This window comes from Callionymus lyra, chromosome 7 (assembly GCF_982586985.1).
Source record: "Callionymus lyra chromosome 7, fCalLyr1.hap1.1, whole genome shotgun sequence".
Taxonomy (NCBI): Eukaryota; Metazoa; Chordata; class Actinopteri; order Syngnathiformes; family Callionymidae; genus Callionymus; species Callionymus lyra.
Genome location: NC_141824.1, coordinates 29,347,272 through 29,372,187, shown reverse-complemented (window position 1 = coordinate 29,372,187; position 24,916 = coordinate 29,347,272). Strand labels below are relative to the sequence as shown.

The window sequence follows — 24,916 nt, the reverse complement described above, 5'->3', positions numbered from 1 at the left end:
ATAGGTCAGATACTCTGTGTCTTCTAAGATGGCCGTGCCATGTGGTGGTTGTGGAAAGTTACCACAGTTGATTTCTTCTAGAGATAATCTGTTTATCAGTTGACTTACGCAGATGTCTGCCCTTGAGCAGAGTCTATAGTCAATATCAAGAGATTTCTTTGTCTTTCTCAGTGTCAGTGTAGGCTTGACCTGAACCGAAGAATAGCTGAGCACGTGGATTTTAATGCAAGGCAATGATTATTTAATATGAATTAAATATGAAACGTTATAAATTAATCAAGTGATTATTTGAAATGTCTGTTAAATCTAGATGATCAATACAAATGGTCATTTCTCCACAGTTCGCCAACTAAACTCTCATGACAATTGAGAAACCAGCTTGGCCACAGCAGACATCTACAGTATTTCTCTTGTGAACACCCACTCATAACAGCCATCAAATCACAGTAATGGAGCTTTATTAACGCCCTCAGTCTGCCGCTGAAATAATTAGGGCTACTTTGTCAGAGAGAGGACTCACCTTAATGTGGATTTAGAGTGATATATCCCAACATTGGGAAAGTTAATGCAAATGAATATTTGATAGTTGAGTCCTGTCCTGGTTGTGTTATTAATAAGGCTCTGGATAGATTATTTCTCCTCATGACTAAATTAAGCTTTATAGGTGCTTCATAGCTGCTTTTTTAATGTTCAACAGTGGTCTCTACAGAAAGTCAGCCTTAGACCTTGTTTATTTTGCTCATTCTGCATTTATATATATAGCATCAACATTCACCACATGAAACATGAACCCCACTGCGTGTCTTCCTATTATCCTTATTTGTTGTAGGAGTTGTTTTATTGCATGTTCTGATTGGTAAAGAAAAACATTTACACAAAACCACTCCCCAAGATCGCGCCACGGAGGTAATTGGATGTTTATTAGTGGGTAATTTTGGAGGAAGATGAAGAAAACAACACCTGAAAATCTGTCAATGCATTTAAATGGACATTTTTCGCTATGACTCTTAAAAGGAATGGATGACTCCGAAAACCAAAAATAAAAACTTGCAAAAGAATATCAATCTTTTTCTATTATGTTGGTACCTCCTGTCCTAGTTTGTCTTTTTTCAATTACTTGACTGGCGGGCGATTCTTATAATGTCCATTTCTGTTTTTCTTCTTTCTTTGTGTGTGTCTATGGTCTGTGTCTGATTATTATTTTGTCTTACTTTTTCTTACTTTGTTGTGCCTTTGTCAGAGTATTAGTGTATTTATTGTAAAGCTTTGTCAGTTTTCTCCTTAGCCCTATGTATTGTTTATTTGATAATAACGGCCAACAGGACGTTTACACAGCATACTTGTGAGCTTAGTCGTTAGCATGGTCTTAAGTGTTGATGATTGAGGAAAATATAATCCATTAAATTCCAAAAACTACTGAAATGCAAATAAATGAAGATAAAAAAAAATTTAAAAAAATTTCCCAAGAGTATGGCATGAAGTTATTCCGTCCACGAGAACCACTTGGCTAAGAACCCTTTTTCCCACACCAGTAATTGCGACTTGGCCATATGAGTAGGAAGGCTTGAATTGAAAGGTCACACTTTGATTGTTCATAATTTAAGTGATGCGTCATGTTGCCCTTGGGCAACTCTGAGAGCCAGATCACTTCCCGTACGATCATGGCACAGCCTTGTCTCAATATCCCTGTTGATAAAGTACAACCTTTAGCTTTACAGTTTGATTCTGAGGAGTCACTTTTACACGTGATCTGCATTACAACAGGCCTGCCAAGACATTCAACTTCATTGGAGATTTAATGAAACAAGGTTATTCATTTTGCATGTTTGTGTGAGTCTACAAAATTATACTAAGATTCAACCCTTAATAGTCAAGGGACAAGCAACTCTCATAAGTAATTGTGGTCAAGACATAAAACACAAGCCTGATAAATTGAAATTGAAGAATGTTGCAAAACAGAAAGTGGCACAAAATGTTGTTTACAGAGTTCATATAGATTAGCTTGATGTGTATGGATCATGTTCTTTATCATAATTATTTTGTAAGACAATCACGTTTCATTTGAGATTGAGAGAAGTAGGTCCATCCGTGTTAACAATATTTTATAATAAAAAACGGCTGTTGCCAAATTACTTAAATCCTTGATTACTAAAAAAAACTATCCACTGAGTCCTTTTCAAGTTTTCCAATAGGTTAAGTTTAATACACTAAGATGAATGATGAAGGCCAGTGCTGTCTGTCTTTTGTGCTGCCTCCAGAGATAATATTGATACCAAAACAAATTAGTATTCTGACCACATATGTGGTTTCAGTATGAAGTTAGAAAACAAATATAATAGATGATAATGATAACATAATCAGTTTTCTTATGTAGAAAGCATTAACTCTTTATAAAAACTTAAAGTGATTAGGGCAAGAAGTAAATCAAAATATAATGTAAAAATCACCAATAAAAATGATTGTTAATATATTTAAAAGCAGCACAGGATAGAAAGGAGAATAATAATGAAAAAAAAATTGTGACTTTCTTGAGGTAAAAATAAAAGACATTCATGACTGGCTTCAGATGTTCCGCTTTTACACCCCCCACCCCACCCCCAGGAAATCTCTTTCTATGGTATATGATAATCTGTGGAAGATTACCATATTCATTCAGGGGAGTCAAAATGAGTCCAAACATCTACACTTATAAAAACATTCACTTGCTTTGGTTTGCAGTCATCGATCCTGCTATATCAAGCACTAACACGAAGATGGCCCACATTTTAATAAACACCAGTGAGACTGTATTTTGGAAGCAGACAGATCCATTCATCATAACTCATTGTGAACACAACAAGAGAGTCAGAATCAATGCAGTGCGGGACACAGATCAAGTCTACACTGGGGAAATCACACAAACACGTCGAGCAGCGATGATGAGGAAAACTCTCGGACAGCGTTACGAAACTATCTTGTGCTCGTCTCTTGCTGGAACGTTACTCACACTATTATTTGAAGATTACACGTCTGCTTCTTGAAGCTTAAGCACTTTGGTTGTTTATGTCTGATGAAAGGTTGGCGTGATGCAATTTATTTGCGAAAGAAGACGATGCGGAAACAAGTGCAGAGGGAATTTGCTGCGCCTGGGTGCTGCCTTGTTAGCCGTCGAGTCTGCGATGGTGCATGATTAATGATCAGTGAGCGACTGAGTTGACGAGAGTATGAAGTTATTCCCAGACAAGTTCTTTCTAAAGGGGATCTGAAAAAAGCTGGCAGGAAACATGAACATTCTGTGATGCACATTGGTAGTCAACCTCGTCTCAGGGAGCACCAGCTCCAATGAACCCAAGTGCTTGGTGGGAAGCTTGTGGATGACAAAAGTCCTACTTTGAGTCGCAGCAGGTTGAACAGGATCACATATTCATGCGTCCAGCCATTGAGGAAACTTGTCCTTTCCACTTTAATTCATAACTGATAAAACACCTGAGGGCAGCATGTATCAGACTTCAAAAAAGCACAAGGTAGATGACAACTGGGAGGAGTATCATGTTACAGTGTCTCGATTTAAAAAGGCCACTAGATGGCAGAGAGAGCACAGCTGTATCATGGGGCCTCATGGACCATCAGTCCATCACTACTTCTGGGGGTCTTGTCCATACACTGAATGACATATCAACGTAGTATCTGTGACAAAATCCCCCGTTACCCATACCGAACCACCAGTATAGCCAGGCTTTGGTCAAGAGGCGGACTTTGCGGAGGCTGAATTATAAATGATTTTTATCTTGACTCATTACATATAAAAAAAAGACATTCCTTGTGCTCATCTCTTAAATAGGTTTGTATATTTTAGGTTTGTTTGTAGCGGAAGTAATCCGTCTCACAGTTCTAGCCTGACATTTTTCCATGCTTTGAATTTAAACTTTTTAAGGTCAAGGCAAGTGTTGCCTTAAAGAAGAGCATACATTTTAGGGCACCAAGGCAAACATTTCTTTTGAAGTAGGAGCATAATCAGCTTGTATTTAACGTTTAAAAAAGTATACAAATGCATGTATGTTACACACTTGGTCGCTGACAGCCATGAATGAATCAAAATAACAACACACACATAAACAACATTGACAGGTTTAGGAACTGGAGAGTTTTGAGGGCAAACAAACCACTAAATACTTTTAGCACTGCATTTACACAATGAAATAAACTTACCTAAATAAGTTGTGTATTTTGCTATATTTTTTCCAACAGCCTGTAATTCCTCGCCTTTCCTTTTTTTCACCCTGTCTTTGCTCTGCATTTATAAAGTTCACTACTTGACTCAAACTCACCAGACACCTTACCATCCTTCTAGATGCTGATGTAACGAGTGAATCACTCGGAACTGCTCGGCTGTTTCCGTCGTTAGTTAACCTTTGACACAAGCTTCCAAAATGGCTTCGCCCATGTTGTTTGTCTTTTACCGTTAGATATTGAACGGTTGAAAATGTTAAATAACAGTCAAGTTGGGACGATTTTATTATGCAAGTTCGAAGAAACAATTACGCTACCTGTCTTTATTAACAAATTCAAAGCCAAGGGCAGTCACAGCAAGTCGTTACAGTAAAAACAGGTACATTTTTCAGGGCATTACCACAAGTGTGGAGAACGGTCACAGCAAGTGCTGTGGTTGCCGTGGTGAAATTCGAACCCTGTCTTTCCTCATTCAAACACATTGCAAGTGTCAGTGGATAAGATTGACGATGATGGCCATCAGCTAAAAACAACCTTAAGATACATCCTTTTTCTGAAAAGATTCTCAAGACAATGCTTCAGTACAAGCTAAAGAGATTACAGATGAGCAGCATGAAGGTGGTTGGATGTTTTTAAGCGTGTCATTTTGAAGGAAGATAAGGACAAAGACAACTGAGCATGAGTTACTACATTAAAATGCATTTACAGTTTGTCTATAACACTAAAAAAGTAACACATAACTCTAAAAATAATCCCAACCCTTAGTCGACATGAGGGCGAGTAGAAAATGAATTTCAATTGTGCTATTTTATAATAGCTGTAACATACTTAATTACATGATCATGAACTCACAATAGTAAATTACTGCAAGACATTGAACATGTGGTTTGTCTAGGTAAGGACAAGAGCACTCACTCATATGAAATATTAACACAATTCTGCAGCAGATTCCTTTATAATGGTTGTAGTAGAAGGCTTAAACAACACCAGAAAAGGCTGAGAATGGAGGCACACTTTACTATATTTAGAACTCAGGGGGGTTTCTCAGAGAAGAGCTCAACATATAGAGTTGACCCTTGTGCACACCTGGAGAAGCCAGGATCCTCAGAGCATGGAGGATGAATAAAACATGATCACTCATAGATGGACAAGAATGCACAGCAAACAATCCAGGATTCAGTGAAGACTAAGGGAGGGAAAGTGAGAAAGTGATTAAAGTGATTATTGATCAGGTTACTGTTTTCTGAAAAAAGACTTCAGTTGCTCTCACTTTCCTCTTTACTTAAGTAGTCATTAAAACAATTCCCTGAACAATGAAACAAAATTAGACTCATTTAAAAACATGATTCGGTTTTTGTTAAAACGTATATAACTGACTTTAGAACTGCAGGATTTTCGGTGAGGAACACATAATGGTGAGGAGAAGTCTGTTTCCTGTCAAAGCCCCTATATTTATTGCTTTTTTCCTTAGTCACAATCACACATCTCAACACTCTCACTGAGTAGTCCCCGAATGTGTCATTCTAAAATAAAGTTTTGCCAAACTTCCAGAACTGGCTGTGACAGAATGATAAAAGGGAAAATAAAACAAGACTTGCATTTTACACTAGAGAGCATTTTTGGCACACAGATACATGATTTTGAAAGAATACAACTTCATATTCTGTGTGAATGCTCCTCATGATGTGAACTCTTTGCAGTAAGCGTGAAATGATCCCCAACCCCCTCATAAATAAACCAGATCTTCCTTCATGTTTCCAGAAATGATTGCACTGCAGCTACTTCCAAGTTCACATTATCTTTATCAAATAAAGTAGTTCCTTGAACATTTTTTTAACTGAGACATTAAAGTCAAACTATTAGCCCGACATGAACGACGTGCTAGAGTTCAGAAAACAATCTGAAGCTGCAAATCAATGATTCATGAATTGTCAACATCATCCTGCACTGCCAACAGCCAAAACATCATTGTAATGGGCTTGCTAGCCTAGCAAGCTAACTCTCCAATCAGCTAAACGTTTCCCAAAAAACTCCACAGCGTGTTGAGGATTACTCATGTAGTTTAATGGTCATTTCGTGAAACTGTAAAGACAGTACAAACATAAGACAGGTATTAATAAAGCTAAACAGTAAGCATACAACGTTAAATCTATAATCCAACACATGGAAAATAAAGATAATACTTACAGACGTTGCTTTAACAAACAAGAAGATGAAGAACTAAATCTTAAATGGAAGAGCTGATCAAACTTTTGTTCCTGCATGCTCTCTCTACGTGAATAACGTGCAGGTGACTTCCGGTCACCTAACTAGCAGCCCCTCCCTTATAGCATTCCCTCTTAAAAGGTACAGACACGTATCCCACACACGTTAAGAACAACATACACTTTCAATGCCAGGGGCAGAACACGCCCCGCTTGGGGTCTTACAAGACTCCACATTAATTAACAGAATCAGTCTTTGTAGACAGAAGCAGAACAACTTCTGTAACAGGGCGAAAGAAAGTCTTCTTGGTTCCACCTTTGATGACTTCCATTTTGACTTTCCGAACCAGTCCATCTTCTCCTGGAAAGGTCTTGGTGAGGATGCCCATGGGCCATTCATCTCTTCAACTATCAACTCGGCTATCTCCACAGCAAGTACAGCAGCACACAGTTCTAGCCTTGGGATAGTTAGGTCAGGCTGAGGCGCCAGCTTTGCCTTCCCAAAGACAAAGCCAACCTCTGGTTGGTTTCGTGGCTGGTCACCTTAATGTAGGCCACAGCTGCGATGGCTTTCACGGATGCATCTGCAAAAACACAGATTTCTCTTACTTGTGCACCTGGGGTAGAGAGCGACGTGTACGGACGAGGTATCTGGAGGTCCTGCAAGTCCTGAAGCGACTCTTTCCATCTTGTCCACTCAATCTCCATGTGTTTTCCTCTGCCTGCGTGGTGAGATCTCTGAGTATCAACCTTCCGTGAACAGAGACGGGTGCAACTGTCAGGGGTGGAGCGATCTCTGCATGTCCTCTGCTAAGCATGTTCTGCATGAACTCTAGAAAGTGGGCCTTCATCTGCGGCCGTTTTTCTAGGGTGCGGTGGAGCGAGAGGAGGCGGTCATACGCTTGTCTCCTGTTGTTGGGCAGCCGTTGTCTTGGCGATCGGAAAGGCAGAGGTCCGACCCAGCTTTTGGAGCTGTCTTGGTGGAACTCGGCATCCATGATGTGAAGGAACTCTAGATCCTCCATGGAAGGTGCAAGTCTGTGATCATCGGCAGTACGAGTGAAGATGGCTTGGCCTAAGCTGTCTTCTGCTAGCTTCCCTGAGCTGTATGTGAAGGTAGGTACTGGATGGTTTTGATATGTAGGTGCTTGACTGAAGACCTCTTTCACTTTGATTTGGTTGTTGCATGGCTGTAGATGGATAGCACGACCGTTCTCCAGGATGGATGTTTTATAGCTGTTCACCTGTGGTGGTCTGTGTGCGCCTCCAAGGCAAGGAGGAGTACATTAGCATGAGGATCGAGAGGTGGTATTTCATCTGCAATGCGTTTCAGGTGAGTATGGTGGCGTGCTGCGTCCGGGGTAGGTATCTCAGCTCGATTATCAGGGACCTCGTTGCATTCGAGGAGCGTAGGTAGAGGAAAGCCAAGTTTCTTATCCAGTGACTCGATAGTGTAACCGATGGCTCTTCTCCCCGCTGTCTCTTTAAGCCCTGCACATGTCTTGAGAGTGTATGCGTAGGAGCACCCAGAGATCTTAAAGACATCAAAGAACTCTGACCGTGCAAGGGAGCGGTTACTTTGCTCATCGAGTATTGCATACATTTTCTTGGATTCCTGTTTGTGTCCAGTGGGGTACACGCTGACAAGACAGATCTTAGCACAGGCTCTCGCACTTAATCCTTCGCCACGCACTTGTGTGCACTTTGAAGTGACCTCCTGGTCCTCCGCTTTGTCCTCCTCCCCGCAATGCTCTGACACGGGAGGGGACGACTTGGACTTCAAGGTTGCTGGTCCAGGGTGTAGTGCTGTCGTGTGGTTGGTGCTTTCACATTTCATACATTTGACATCGGCAGAGCAGTTCCTGGCGAGATGCTCTGTGGAAGAGCAAGAGCGAAAGCAGATGTAATGTTCTTTGAGTAGCTGTTTGCGTTCCTCTAAACTCTTTTCTCGAAAGCCTCTGCATCTCCCCAGGGGGTGGGGCTTTCCATGTACGGGGCAGTGTTTGCTTGGGTCTGCTGGTTTGTTACCTACTCTTGACTCAGGCTTGTCCACTGAAGAGACTTGGGTCTTGTGAACATATACAGGCGCAAGGCCGGTGAAGTAGCTATCTTGTTTAGCTGCTTCTAGCTCTGACAACAGATCTGCTAGATCGCGAAGTCTCTGTGGATCCTTTGTTGTGATTTTGGGGAAGCTTTCCAGTTTACCAAAGAGGGCCTGTTCGACGGCCTCCGGAGCGCCGTATAGCTCTTCGAGCCGCTCCCATGCCATAGTCAATCCAGTAGGCGGATGTTTGATATTGACCGATTTAATCCGTTTAACCTGTTCTGCTGGCTCTTTTCCGAGATGCTTGGTAAGGAGGTTGAGCTTTTCTCCAGCAGACAGGTCCAGGTTGTCAATAGCACTATGGAACGACGTCTTCCATGACCAGTAGTTCATTGGCTGTTCATCGTATACGGTAAGTCCTGATGTCACAAGACGGCTGCGGGCCAGATATTTAGCGAGGGCATTGGTGGTTTGAGAGTGGTCGCATCCAACTCCACAGGGCGTTCCATAGACAGGCTGATGTACAGAGGATGGCAATGTGAGATTGTTACCATTTATATTAGCTGGCAAATTAACTGCAGTCATACTGGCTTGCTCTGTCACGTAAGCAGCAGTAAGCTCTTCTTTGCTTTTTTTTTATACTTTACTGGAAGCCTCACTGACCGTTTCGAAACCCTGTTCTCTCAAATAAGCCATCAGAGAATCAGCCTCTGCCATGGCAGCATCTTTTTCTTTCTCTTCGTTTAATGCATCAAGAGTGGCGTTAATACGTGCTTGCTCTACCTTTAATTCAATTTCCTTTTTTGAATGTGCCGCTCTAGCTTGCGCTGCTTCAGCTTTTGCTTTGGCCATGGCCACAGCCATAGACATCTTTGAGCTGGACGATGTACTGGAAGAGCGAGAGCTCACGGAATTATTATCTCCGTTTTCTTTGTTTTTACCGTTAGCTGCTGACATAATGATGGTGCGTTTTTAATACCAGCAACAGGTATGAAGGCGTACAGGCTGTATGGATGTCTTTCCGTTAGCCGCTTAGCAATTTAGCTCTGTAGGATGGTTTGCAGGCTGGGTGGATTTCTTTCCGTTAGCCGCTTAGCAATTTAGCTCTGTAAGATGGCTGTCTTCGACTATCTTGTTAGTTGTGTTGCCGTCTTTTCACTGTAATGGGCTCGCTAGCCTAGCAAGCTAACTCTCCAATCAGCTAAACGTTTCCCAAAGAACTCCACAGCGTGTTGAGGATTACTCATGTAGTTTAATGGTAATTTCGTGAAACTGTAAAGACAGTACAAACATAAGACAGGTATTAATAAAGCTAAACAGTAAGCATACAACGGTAAATCTATAATCCAACACATGGAAAATAAAGATAATACTTACAGACGTTGCTTTAACAAACAAGAAGATGAAGAACTAAATCTTAATGGAAGAGCTGATCAAACTTTTGTTCCTGCATGCTCTCTCTACGTGAATAACGTGCAGGTGACTTCCGGTCACCTAACTAGCAGCCCCTCCCTTATAGCATTCCCTCTTAAAAGGTACAGACACGTATCCCACACACGTTAAGAACAACATACACTTTCAATGCCAGGGGCAGAACAATCATAAATAGTGAAGGTGTGAAGTACTTAACCATGAACAGTTGTTGAAAACACGATAAACACATGACAGAATTTGAATTGATTTCAACAAGTTGTTTGTTTTTAGATTGTTTAAATGACAGTTTTTCTGGCCACAAGAAAAAAGTGTGGATGTGGAATGAATCCTGATTAGCATTGAGTAGCGTTCACTGAAGCACAAAACTGTGTGAAAACTGGCTCAGTTTTAACGTTCCTCAAAACATTTTTTTTTCTAAAATCTGAAATTGAAGTGATATTGAAGTGAGACTTTTAAATGATGAAATACAAATGAAGATAAAACAATTTGTCGCTGTTGCCTTCTGTCTGTATAATTTCAGGGCTGTGCAAGACAGCGTGAATGATTAACCAGGCGAGTTCCTGAGTGAGAGCTTTTACACCGAAGGACTGATGTGAAAACATTTTTTAATTAGTTGTTGAATGTTTGTCTTATTGGCCAAGATTTTCATCAGGGCTGAAACTGAAACAAGGCCAGTATAATTTCCCATTCCAAGTTTATTAAAAAGATCATTTTTTTAACTGCAGACTTGACTTGATTGGTAGGTTGTTGATAGATAATTGTACAACTTTTGGTCATTTTCATTTGTCTGTTGCCTCATTTTTAACAGGGGGTTTTCAATAATATTTCCTAGTAATGTCTACAGTACTGATCTTTTTTGCTGCAGTCTTCCAAAGAGTAGAGAGCGAGCATTTCACTCGCCCACACAAGAAATTGAAAGAGAATTAGAAAGAAAGATAGAAAGAGAAAATGCATATGCATTAAAGAGCTTGAACAGTGCCAATATATATAAAATCAACATGGAGATGCAGAGAGCACAATGGACACTATCTTGGAGGTGTTGGTGTGTACTAACAAGGTTGTGCTGATGTTATGGCTCACAGATCTTAGACTTGGGTTAATGGTTCCTTTCACTGCATTTAGGCAGGCCACCTTTTACGTTTTTTATTAGCAGTTCAACCCTACATGTTACTCATTAATGTTCTTTCTTTCAAATGTACGTTCACAGTTTTATGGAATAAAAGTCCTTCATAAGTTTATTTATATAAGCTTTTGTTTTAATAAAAAAAGAGATTTAGAAGCAGTTATTTTCGAGAAAAAGTACATCTACAATTTTGATTGGCGTTTTTTCATCTCGTCAAACAGTTTGCAGACCTTCCAGGCTTATTCCTCGAGAACTCGGTGATAGAGTGCCGTGATAAAACCTTCATTAAACACCTATAATGCTGCTCTGCCTTCCAACTGGACGATTAGCTCCCGCCGCTAGTCAGCAGCTGCTGCAGTTGAACACGTGGTAAATTACATGCACAAAGGCCACAGGGAGTCACTTGGCCTTCAGGCAAAATGATGGTAAGCCACAGATTATGAATCACCATGTCACTACTTCCTTCCTTTTTTGCATGTTTCATAAAACAGCCGGTTGACAGGTGGTTTTTATTTCCTTATCGTTACCTTTCAGAATAAAAGGCGCAGTGCGACACTCTTAAATGTACATGTTTTACATAATGCAACGCCAACCATTGAATAATAGAGAGAAATTTTAAATTAATTTAAACCAGTTTCTCTATTAGTCCTTCAAAGCAACTAATAAGTATAGTAAAATTAAATATTGTACAGCGAAAATTACCATAGTTATCACATTTAGTCAAAAACATATATTCTCCCGTTAATAACAAAATGTAAATGTAATATAAATGCAACATTTTTAATACATTCCCTTATTGAAACATGGTTTTATTATATATATTGTAGTGCATTAGCTATTGTTTTTACAAAGATTCCTGTCAAACGGCCAAAAAACATGAACACAGTTGTGTTTTATGTTTTGATTATTATTATTTTTTTGTTAATTACGCATTTAAAACTCATGTAGGAAAAACGAATAGACTTTGTGGACCAGAATATGCCCCAGAGCCTTAAGTCGGAAACATTGCTACTCCTTAACTTTTACGACAATAAAAGTCAGATTCATTAATGGTGTATCATCAGAAAAAGACCATGAAATAATAATAATAATAACATATTTTTGACTACTTTCAAAGAAAGGACGTTTTTGCGTCATCTTGCTACCAAAATAAATCACAAAAGAAATACATCCACATTGAGAAATAAATTACAGTAATATAGGAAAAGATGAAACTTTATAGGAAAAGAAAATAACTAATTAAATATTTATTTAACTATCTTTCACTTTCCAAAGTTTTTAATTCCTAATGAGCTCAGTGGCTAAAAAATCATCTTTGAGAAAGATGCTTCTGATGAAAACTAATGAGCTGAGATAAATATTTCATTTTTTTTCTGGTAAAGTCTGATTATTGTTCAAAGAATAAACGCTACATGAGTCCAAACATTACCAACAAATCTGATAACATTTCTGAAAACAAACCTCAGATATTAAAGTGTTTCTTTTAAAGCCAAATTTATTCTTTTCCAGCCTCAATAACAACTAAATTGGGCCACTGAATCCTGCAGGGACTGAGCTACAGTCTTATCGCACCGCTTTGCAAATATACATGTAGATAAGCCATTTTTAATAAAGTGTCCAAGTGTGTGTGCTAGAGAGAGCATCAATTATTGAATCCAATGTTGAATCATTTCCTAAAATGCTCCTGGTGTCGATCCTAAAAGACCCACCGGCTCCCCTGCAAGAATTTACCCTCACCCCTCTTTTTTGTCATGAATAAAAAATGAAAAGTCTCTTCTGACACTATAGACGGCTGGTCATGGAGACGTGAGCGTTGACAACCAAAGAATCGCTAGATAGAGTGGGCAGTCAGCCATCTTTCCTCTTCCTGGCTGTCACTACAGCAAAGCTCACATCAGCATGACTGGAGGACGAGCTGCGAGGAATAATGACATGCTGTGCTGTCTTCGGAGAAACGTCCTTCACGGGCTGGAATATCACAAATGCTGTTATTATCTATGACCACTACATGTGTCTCTGTGGGAAGAGTCACGCTGCACCTTCGTATTGACATTCATGTTCTTAAGTCAACTCGATTAAGACGGATTAAACATTCCAGACCAGGTCACATGTTCTCCAGCCATTTTATAACAGGCGCATCAGTGCTACAGAATAAAACCGCAGATGCAAGCTAGCGTCTGTAAATGGATGGCCATCAGGGAGCATCTGAATAATTTATCGCGCCTTGTGTTGTGCTGCACATTCAAGGGTGGTTTATTTCAAACAAAAGGGGGCATGATTGTGGCTTTCTGTTAATCTTTGGATCACCACCTCACGTTTGAACCAACCACTTTCCTCCCCGTGTTAGACGGTCCTATTTGATACTAGGGCCCTCTGAGCTGGGCGACTGATGCAGCATGTTAGCGCTGACTCCAGCTGCTCTCGTCTTCCTGCTGCAGAGGACGTCCCACTACGTTTGTCTCCAGAGATGGCAGGTCCCGACGACACAAATCTCCAGAGAAACTCACAGCAGGACCAGCTACACATGCCACTCCCGTCAGATATCTTACAAAATCTCTGACTCTTAACTCAAAAAACACCCACCGCACCGTCAACACACATCATAGATTTAGTTCGCTTCATTCGTTAGATCTAAAGTACAGACGAGTCCCACATTTACCTGACGAAAAAATGATTTATAGTTTCTCGGCACAGCAAATGATGGCTGAGTGCTGGATCCAAGATCTCGTCTCTGATAAGAAAATGTGGTCCTCTTAACCTCATCCAGCTGAGACCTCCAACTGACACTGTAGTAGTTGACAGTCGAGATAAGGGGTCTCAACGTTGTAGCCTGCGGTTAATTTGAAGGCAGTGGTTTGATGTTATGCAGCCGTTGATGTCTATGTTTGCCCAAAGAAACGGTGTCCCTCTTATCACTATCTAGCTTAGATTTTATATTGAAGATTAGTTTGATTAAAAAAATATATAAATGCATATATATAGATAACTTGAACCTGCACAAGTGTATATACATTACCTTCTTTTAATCTTTGGCCCAGTCTCGACAGAAATTTACCTCGAGTGGCCCTGGGGTCAACTGAGTTTGATACCCCGGCTCTCGATAAAGTGGCTGAAATTCAGTTTCGGGAACAACCGATAATGGCTAATAATTTGTATATTCCTAATGTGTTTTTGTTTCTTTGTGATGCTGTAGCTGGATCAATGAGAATTAAAGCGGCTCAGGATGGAATGCTGGCGTCAGCGGAGATGCTTGCAATGATGGAAAAGTGCTGATGCAAAACATGTCAATGGTTAAACACATTCAAAGATTTAATTAACCCATTGATTGCATCTTGTGAATACCAAGCCGAGAAACAACTTATGCTGACTCAAGGTGAGAAAACTAAAGTCTGGGTACATGAATGCATTCTTTGTTTTTTTGAAGGTGTGGAGCTTGGAAAAATCAACCAACTGTATTCTTTCCTCCATTAAGTCTGTTGTCTAAAAATGCCGATATGAACTTTTCTTAACCCTTGGGTTATCTCTGGGTCAAGGTGCCCCATAACAAATGTGTTTGTAGTATACCTTGTGTAGTCTCTCGGTCACAATCATTGACCTCCACCACTGCATTTGTATTTCTGGAAGCCAGGGAGGTCATGATAACGCAAGAGTAAAATAGATTTAGCAAGAGAACATCACTGACTATCAGATGCCTTTTACAAATAAACTTAAAGTTTGTTTTCATATTTGCTTCAGCAGCACTTATATGATCTGATTAAATCTTCACATTAATCCAAGCTTCCTGTCTGACTTTACTCATGACAACTATTCTATTAACATGGCAGCAGGTTTATCATGTTTTTCCACTTGAGAGCATGACACACACTTTCACAATTTGTCAGTAGCCACCCGCTGAGGTGACACGCTAAAAATAATGTAACATTGACTGAGAAAATCATGGACCTGCACAGGAGGGGAGCAATTTCCGAGATAATCAAAAAATATAAAACAAATTTAAGCTCAAGAGCGTCCCCGAATATGACTAACAAGGCACTAACTTTCAATTGAGGCTATCTTCGTGTTGGTTATTACAATGCACAAACCTGTTTTTATTTACAATATGTACTACGATTGATGAGAAAAATAGCAGCAATTCTTCTTTGATATTATGGTTAAAACAAGAATAATGACGAGGCCAGCTGTACTTATTTAATAAAACAAGTTTTTTTGTGCAGAACAACCTTCAAAAAAAGATCTTACATTTGCTTCCTGGAAAAAAACAAATATCTGAGTTCCATGGTTGATATAATCTAGTACACAATAGTCTACACAACTGTACAGTAGCTGGCTTGTTGTCTATTTATGACTAGTCTCTATATTAGTCCATTTTGATTTTGACTCCTTTTTCCTGTTATACTTGACGCAGATGTAATTTATTAGGCAAATATCTGAATTTGTGTTAGCAGTGGTGGCATTTTTTACCTTTATTCAATGAAATGGGTAAAATGCTGTGATATCACCATACAAAAGAAAAATCAAATATGAGTTTGTGCTTTCGAACAAAACATTTCATCATGGAACATTAGTCCAAAATGCAATCTGTGTTGCTTTTCAGTCTGTTTACCACTGTATATGTCAGACCCCTTGTCATTACGTGCCTGTACACTGCCCTATGCAAAAATGTCTTTGGAGGCGTAATTGTTATAGTTAAATAATATATGAAAAAAGCTTTTTAAGAAAGTAAGAATTGAAAGTCAATGAATTAGGTTTTTGCATTATTTAATAAGAATAAAATGGTAAAACAAGTAGTAATTATATTCTAGTCCACCAGAATCATTGGCTACCTTATTAATACACAAAAAAAAGACAAAAAAATTTCCATTACATTATAGTAGTTCATTATAGCCCTTGATCCTTATACATGTTATAAGAGCATACATCTACATGAAAAAGACCAGTGTGTGTCTTCTTCTTGGGAGTTGACAATAATATATATACTTTACATACAATTTAAGGAGCTTGTTATTCATCTGGTGTTGCTGGTGGAAACGAAGAATATTTGCGCACCTCTCCATCATAATATGTTCTCCACCAGATATATCTTCTTTCTTTTGCCGTCCTACCTTTTCACTGAAGTGTAAATGCTGACAAAGTGCCCGAGACTGATGCTTAAATCATGATTTATGGGTTTTATCTCATGAGGACACTGTCAGATCAAGGTACGGGCTGTTGAGCTGGTGAGAGTGTAAATAAAAACAAGACTATTTTCGCCTCATGTTCACTTTGATATAGAACCCCTAGAGGAAAGACAATCTTCAAGGTGTTTTTAGCATATTACCATGAGGCGCTTCATTATCTCCATCCTCTACTCATAGGAGTTCATTGATCTGATCATTTCATCACCTTTAGACATCAGGTGATCCTTAGGTCTAGTCTGGTTAATAACCAAGCTGATTTCTAATCGACCACAGAACACTTAAATACAGCTGTCATACTACAACGTAAACTACTATAAAAGGACATTTTAATGACTGTCATAAATCAAGTCTGAAGAATAAAAGGCTCACTTGTGTCTAGGAAATGTCCATCTTTTCAGCAAATATCAGACATCCATGTTGCTACGGTAACAAAGATGAATTCATGAATGTTCACACACAGAACACAGACACACACTCTGCTCCTAAAATGGAAACCATCGAGAGCACAATGTGTTTGCGGTTCAGCTTGTGCAAGTTAGACTGCATGTTTTGTAACAGCCATTTCTCAAACTGACAGTCAATAAAGAGGGGTTGTGGCCTCCTCCTGTTTAATTATAGCGCCCCGAGAAAAAGTAGCAGATGCCGACAAAAGACATCAAAACAGAAATTTGCATGAAGTGAGTGAAAAGGAGTTAAGAAATCTATATTTTAGGCTTATGTTTTGCTGTGCAGCTTTTTGAAAACATGAGAGCGTGGGAATTATCGCCCTCGTTAAACGGATCAAGTTTCTTCTGCTCAATGAAACACGCATAAAAACACATATTTAAACAGGTTGGAGCAGCTGCGTCAACTGAATGTTAAATTAAATAGAAAATAATTGGATGAAAATCGTTTTTTAATCTCTCTTAAAGCTGTACACATTCGTACAGGATCTAGATTGCTGACTCGATGGTAATGATCCATCATAAATAAAAACACTATTCAATTACTTAGTGCTATGATTCTTATTTTAATCAGGATTTCCTTGAATTGGGGAAAGAGGTCTTGCAGGACCATGTCCTTAGAACAACCATGGTGTTCCGATGCCAAATTGTTTTTTCAATGATGAAGGTACACTCTTGATGACTCTCAAAGGACTTTGCTTCTTTTAATCATGTTTGCAAAATGAACAGTTTCTATTAACATATATTTTACTGTGGCATACCATCTTCTACTACCTACTCTGAACAAGACTCACATATATTCAACTCTTCCACAGAGAAAGGCACTTTTCCTGGCAAGAGATATGCTTATACTAAAATGTAGAGGGTGTCCATTTTCCATGGATAAGCAAATATTTTCAAATACATCTCAATAGCAAAAAGAGGAACCTTTTTTTCCAGCAATCACACATCAGAGAATGGTCAGTTCACTCTGAGGAAAAGATGTGGAAATATGTGTCAAGACTTCATACTTGCAGAATATTACAAGAATCTTAGCCAGTTAAAATGGTTCTGAGCATCCATCCCACAGGAAGAGCTTTTGAATGTTTTCTCCTTTTTGTAAAAAAAAGTGTAATGAGAAAACCAAATGATAAACTCATCTTTTTATGCTTGTTTTTGCCATCAGGGAGAAAACAGGCTGAATAAATGGCGCCGATTAATATTGCAGTCCATATTTTTTGGCTTGATCGAATCAAAATTGTATCATATTTATTGTATCCTGTTTTCAAATTCCCACTACTTCAACACTATTCTAGTGAACGCTGCACCAACTTTTTAAACACTGTATTATCTTCTTTCATCTCTGTGTGGGTGAAACGTCCTTGACTGCAGTGGTGTATCTGCAGTTGAAATGGGATATACTGTAGGTAAACTTACTATTACTATTTTGTGTGTCTTACTGGACATCATTTCCCATCTTTTATTTGATTTAATATTTTATAATAAGCACTTGAGCTATGGTAGAGTCAGACATTGAATTAGCTCAATTACATAACATGTATCATTTTTTACATTTACGTGATTGCTAAAATAATAGACAGTGCAATAAAAGTAGGGCATACCTCTGCAAATGGACCAATTTCAGATTACACAGAATAATTGAATCAAACTAATCTTATGTTTTATAATTTAAAAACCTGCGTTAAAGTGGCAACCACTACGGCACCAGTTAGTTAGTTAGTTCAACACAATTAAATGACAAAACATTCAGAACCTTTTAAGATCTAGATCACACCACCACCAAAATGGAACCACTATCAAGTTATATAGGAAAAATAAAATAGGTCTATGATGTATTAAATAAGTATAATTCTTGACTTAATAATTCAACATTTATTACCTTATTATGGCACTTGTAATTCCAGTCTTCAACTTGTGCTGTCAAGATGATTCCTGTCCGTTGAGATGTGTTGGCAAACACAGCTTCCATTTGTTTAATCAACCTCACAATGTGTGGAAAATTCCCCTGCATATCTTAAGAAGATCAGCCCCAATAAAATTGTTTATCAACCCATCTTTTGCCTGTATCAGCGTTTGCTTGAGCCCAAGGTGCTTTTCCAACATTCATCACTAGGCCTGTTTTCCCCAGTTGAGATAAGAAATTAAATCTGCACGAGCAAAGGGACGTCGACTTTGCTGTAGGGTGGTGAGCCAGCCAGCCGTCCTGATAATGGTGCTAGGCCGTTGTGCAACCTATAAGGGATTCATGGGCGAGCGGTGGATCTGTGAAAGGAGAGCTAACAGTGTTGGTGTGGGCACGCTCACTCTCTGGCTCTGTCTCTGGAGGGAACATGTGATTTGGTCTCTGGCACAGAGGTTTGGATCCGACAAGGAAGCGTCTGAAGTAAATGCAATAAATGTATGTCCGAAAAACAGGACAACTAATGAATAAAAATATGAAGTATGACTTCACGTTAAATGAAGCACGTACAAAAATGCAAAAAGCAACAAACTTACCAAACCTGAGAGGCAACTCAGTGATTGAAAGTGGCAGAATATCTTTATTTATATCAACAAAGTATCTGGCCCATTACTTCCTGCACATCTATTCAGCATTAATGAATGAACATGTGATGATATGGAGAAACATTGTCATTTTTATGAGGTTACTCACCAGAATTTTGATTTTGTTGCTCTGTTTGGAAGCTTCACTCTGGTTTCACTCCAGAGGAGCCTGCGGAGAGAAATAAAAGGTCACACCTTAATGTTCTACTAGAAATGACATGGTCGGGCAGCAATTTTAGTGTCGCCAAATCATAAAATAAGCTTCAATTTATCGTTCAATCTCAGATTTTATCTCAGATTCCACACAGTGATGTGGCATTTTATAGAATATAGAAATTCTCTTCAGCATGTCTCAAGATCTTGTTCAGATTCATATTGTATTTCTAGTCATGATTCATGGCCCCCTTATATATTCAATGCTTCTATGATGATAACATTTTCTATGAAGGTTGTCGGATAAAGAAATACAGAAAAAAAATGTACAACTAGATTTTTTCATCAGAAAAAATGAACAGGGGTTGCCTGTAAGTGTAGTAGCTCTTTCTACATAATGTATATTTCAATGCAATTGTAAACATGTACTGTAAAAACTACACTTGTTATTATCCATTATTTTATGTTTTATAATAAAGGACACAAAACAAGAGGGATTGAGGTAGATGAGGCCTCGTGATTAAGCTCTGTAGTCAAGACACTGTATCATCATATAGTCTTCATTTTGAACGTCCACTAAATGACACTCTCTAATTTATAATCTTTGGCTGTAATCTACTGATTTAATAAAACCTGACATAATTTACAATTATTTTTTAATGTCATGTTTCACATGTCTACTCTAATACAATACATAGTTTATATTACAAAACAATGTATTTATTTGGGATTGTTAAGGTAACAGTGATAAATTCATTGTTGAGATAAGACAAATAGAGCAGACATTGAAATAAAAAATAGTTTTTAATTTTTTAATTTAGTTACTTTAATTAAGTAAGTAAATACGTAAGTAATGAATTTATATTTGTAAAGTGCCTTTTGCAGACCAGCGTCACAACAAAACAAAAAACAGTTAAAAATACATACTTTTTTAAGTAAGTTAAAGTTCACACAAAATTTAGTACAGATTAAACCAAAATTGCAAACACTGTGTGAGTCATGTTTGCCTTTTTCTTCTAGCTTTTAGGCATTTTTGCACAGATGCTCTTGATACTCTGTCATCTTATAATACATCTCTTGTAATACAAAATAAAGGAGTATGATTCATACAATTTGAATTATGTGATTGTAAAAGGTAAGTACACGCACACACACACACATGCACACACACACACACACCTACACACACCTACACACGCACACACACCTACACACACCTACACACCCCAGCAGCACACTAAACTATGTCAGGATGTAACTGATGTTGAATCGCAATTATATTGCAAATGCAATTAATCACTCTAGTATCAAGTAGATTTTGTGATTTTATGAAGGTCACATTTAATCAAGTCCATTGTAGGTGCTGAGCTCTGTGTGCAGCATCAACGACCTTGATAATGAAGGCCTAGCAATTGTGGGTCTGCAGGTAAGGGGCCAATTTCACTCCATTGCCTTAACTAAATCAGAAAATTATTAACCATACGATAACAAGGAGACTTATCAGCCGGATGGAGCCTGAGATGCCACTTTTCTCATCGGGAGCAATCAGAGGACAAGAGAACGCAGGATTAAAACAGTAAGCTTTTGATTGTCAGCCATTCAACCCGCTGTGCTGCACGCTGCAGAAGATGTGTTTCAGATTGCTTCTGGCAGTCTGTTTTGTATCTAAAAAGACTATGATCTTTATCCAATATCTTTCTTTTCTTTGCCCTGATCTGACCTTCAACACTTCCGAACATGGTGAGTCTTAGCCGGAGGCTCCCTGCCCTCCACCTTTGTATCTCTGGTGCTTATGATCCATTTATGTGTCTTACAAAAAGTTGCACATTATCTTTCATATGGACTCCAGTTTCCAGACGCTGTCAGTATAAAAGTTGAGAGGGAGTTGTCTCCTCTTTTCTTCCATGTCTCGATCTCCTGACAGAAACGTCTGCCTCACTGACAGAAGATAGCTCAACACCTCGTCGATAACCTTGTCTGCCGGCACTCGAGGGGAATATTTTTTTTCACATTCAAAGGTTTCTTGTTGAAGGCTCAGGTGTGCGGTGAGCTTGTTAAAAGCCTGAGAGAGACTGTTTACCTAATTATTCACCAGTATTCTGACCAGATTTAGCTCCTTCCTGGATGCTAATAAAGTTTTTTGACAAATGTCTAAGGAATATCTCAAGTTAATATGCTCCTTTCTATATGGACAGTATACTCTACTTCAAGTCTCTATTCGATTGCTGGGGTTTGGAATCCACCTGTCATTATACCAACATTTTGATCAACAAATTTGTTAACTAGTAATAGTAGTAGAACCCACGCAAATAAGAACACGACTGTAAGGACTTCCGTTCAACTCAATCTATCCCCCTTCATCTGTGCACTAGATGTAGCAGCAATACAACTGACTTCCTCACTGTTGAAACCAAATCTCTACTTTTGACGTCAAGATTTGTAGTGTTAAACCTTACAAGCTCCAACCTGTTCTCAACTTGTTGCCACCATTACATATATATAATTTTACCCCAATGGAGTTGATAAGATTTCCGCTTCCTATTAACTTAATTTAGAGTTTAAATGCAATATCTCATGTCAAATAGGACACACCACAGAGAACCTAATGGCAGCTTTTTTCATCAAAAATATATACTATATAGTTACTTCACAAGAGGAGCAGCTCTGATTGTGTGGCGTCACATTTAATTGCTGAGGCGACAATCTTGATTAGGATCTCCACAGTTCCTTTTATCAGCCTCAGCCACATCGTCACGCGGTGTTTGTCCGGCAAAGACGTGTTTGCCCACTCAAAGTGTCACCTCAGCCGGGAGTAAACAGGGTAGGCGTCCACAGAAGGAGTGCGACATTGAGAGTGACCTTACAATGCTTATCAATAGCCATCCATTACACCCACGAGTGACAGGTCAAGATAACGTACGGTTGACTTTAGGTTCTTCCTTAAGAGTTAAAGTACACACTCAGTAAATCAAGATGCTGGAGAGCAAGATGATCTTTTTGCAGATGATCTGAAGTATTTAATGATGACACAGAACCAAAGTAGAATGAATCTGGCCGGACGACTCTTGGGTTATCTGACATCATTTAATGATCTGAACACATTTCATCTTTATCCTCTGACCAAAGCCTTTAATTACCTTGTTGTTTGTGGTAACTCAATGTACTACGACTGTCATCATGTAGGTTTGGAATCCATGCGAGGCCTAGGATGCTATCGTACATTCTCTGGGTACACAGGTTTATTTTTTTTAGAGTATTTTCTTTTTTTTTACTGATACTGATGTCTTGTTACTTTACTACCAGATGGTTTATACATAACAGACTATCACTATCATTGTTAGACCTCTTTGGTCAAATCAAGCCTGTGTTCAGACGATCTGGGCCTGTTAGCATTTACTCTTTTGATAGACAACATGACCAACAGTGTTGACAACAATGCATTTCCAGCCTAGATTATCGTATTCAGTTGGTTTTGCTTGGGCCATTAGACGTCTGTAGGTCACTCAGCTTACATGGAAAGACAGACAGAAGCATCTGAAGTGAACCGGAATCAAATCCTGGAATTTCTCATCAGAACCAATCAGAAGACAAGGGAGGGCAGGATCTGACAAATCTATACATGTCATTTTTAAACTCTTTGCCACCCAAGCGTTTGTTGAGGCTTTTATATTGCTCTTTTGGATAAGAGGGACCTCATCACCATATTAACAATCATAACACTTGAACAAAGCTACTATATTTTTAGAAAACTGACATTCTAGGACATTCTCAACAACCTCTGCAACTTACATGGTTGGACAACCTCTTTGCATCAGCTGGACTGACTTCCACACCTAATGTCTCTTTATCAGGTCTCACATGGCCAAATGTGCCAAAAAAATAAAATAAAAATCTTTAAATACATGACAAAAAATACATACATAATACATACAAAAATTTTAAAAATATGTGAATAAATAGCAAAATGTCTAAAAAAAGGAATCCTGTTTTTTCTTCTGTACAGCGCTTTTCTGTATACAGTATATACATATACAGTACATTCAAAAATATAATCATTTTGACATTTATTCACACATTTATGTATTTATTTATACATTTAGTTATGTATGTATGAATTAGTTTATTCATTTATTTATTTGTATTTATAATTATGGCATTATTTTTACCTTCATATATCAAGAACCACCATGCCAAAACACAAGCAAAAGATTAGGTTGTGGCTTAATACATTTTGATATTTTCTTTCCAATTGATACTGAAAATAGCTACTGATCAGCTCTTTTTGAACCCTTTCATTTAAAAAAATGCTAAGCCTAGTAAGTAGGTAATTTATATTTATAGAGCGCTTTTCCAGACCAGGGTCACAAAGTGCTTAAACAATCAAAACAATACTCAATAAAATATATACTTAAAAGGTCAAGATAACACTGAGAACAACACAAGAGTTCAAGAAAATCAAGGAAATGCCTGCACAAATAAAACTGTGTTAAGATGTTTCTTGAAGGAGTCAGTACCACTTGAATCAATCGCAGAGAGAGAGAAAGATTGTTCCAAAGCTTAGGAGCAACAGCCTGTAAGGATTTCTCTCCTCCGGTCCTGAACCGTATGCAAGGAACCATCAGTAGATTCTGATCCACAGACCTCAGGGCCCGAGCTGGGGTGTAAGGCTGGATCAGATCAGTGATGTAAGGAGGAGCCTGACCATGAATACATCTGAAAGTAAGAACCAGAATTTTAATTGATCCTGAAAGAAACTGGAAGCCATTGAAGAGTTGAAGGATCGGAGAAATGTGAGTTCTTCTACTTGAGCGGATCAGAATTCTCGCTGCAGAGTTCTGAATCAACTGCAGGCGAGACAGCTCCCTCTTGTAAAGACATGAACAAGAGGGAGCTGTTGCAATATTCCAGACGAGAAGACACAAACCTAAGTTTGGACCCTTCAGCTTTATAAATTACGTAATCAAAAGAACATCATTATGATAAAGAAAAGGATTGTAACTTTTCAGCAAACATTGGAGCCAAGATAAAGACTAAAGTAAACTAGTTAAGAGTCTGTTCTGACTAATTATATACATTTCAGTATGCTAGTCACTGTTTGGGTCAGAAAACCACTTCCTTTGTTCCCAAACGTCATTACGAGTCCGACAGCCAGCATTCATGAGTGATGAGAGAGGAACAATTTCACGCATGCTGCACTCCATAGCAAGGTCCATCCTATGTCCATGTCCTTTGAAGCATGCACTGCTAACAGATTGACTAATACACACATGAGAAAGGCACACACACCCACACACGCTTGCTCACCAGAGTCCTTCATGCTGCTTCTGCTGTAATCGTGTGACTTCATGCTAACTACTCCTTCATCTCCTCATCAGACTCCCACGCAGACACATCAAACAGCATATCCGCACGCAAAAACAAGACACTTGAGTGACACCATCCCTAGAAACACCTTCAGATTTTTGATTTTCTCACTTTCTAATCATACATATTTTCACTCATGTTGAGAGATAAACAGCGAGGACAGACAAAAGGCCACTTCCTGGAAGAAAAAAAAACATGTTTTGCCTCCACACATCCTGCAG

At 38.7% G+C, this 24,916-nt stretch overlaps 1 protein-coding gene across 1 annotated transcript in view; it reads right to left on the bottom strand.

Annotated features, from left to right (window-relative positions):
- The window catches only part of lrfn1 (leucine rich repeat and fibronectin type III domain containing 1), a 158,103-nt gene that overhangs the window by 55,344 nt on the left and 77,843 nt on the right, over positions 1 to 24,916 (bottom strand). The window contains exon 4 of the mRNA XM_087795773.1: positions 19,288 to 19,347. The gene's annotated coding sequence lies outside the window, so the exon portion shown is untranslated. The remainder of the gene's footprint in view (positions 1 to 19,287; positions 19,348 to 24,916) is intronic.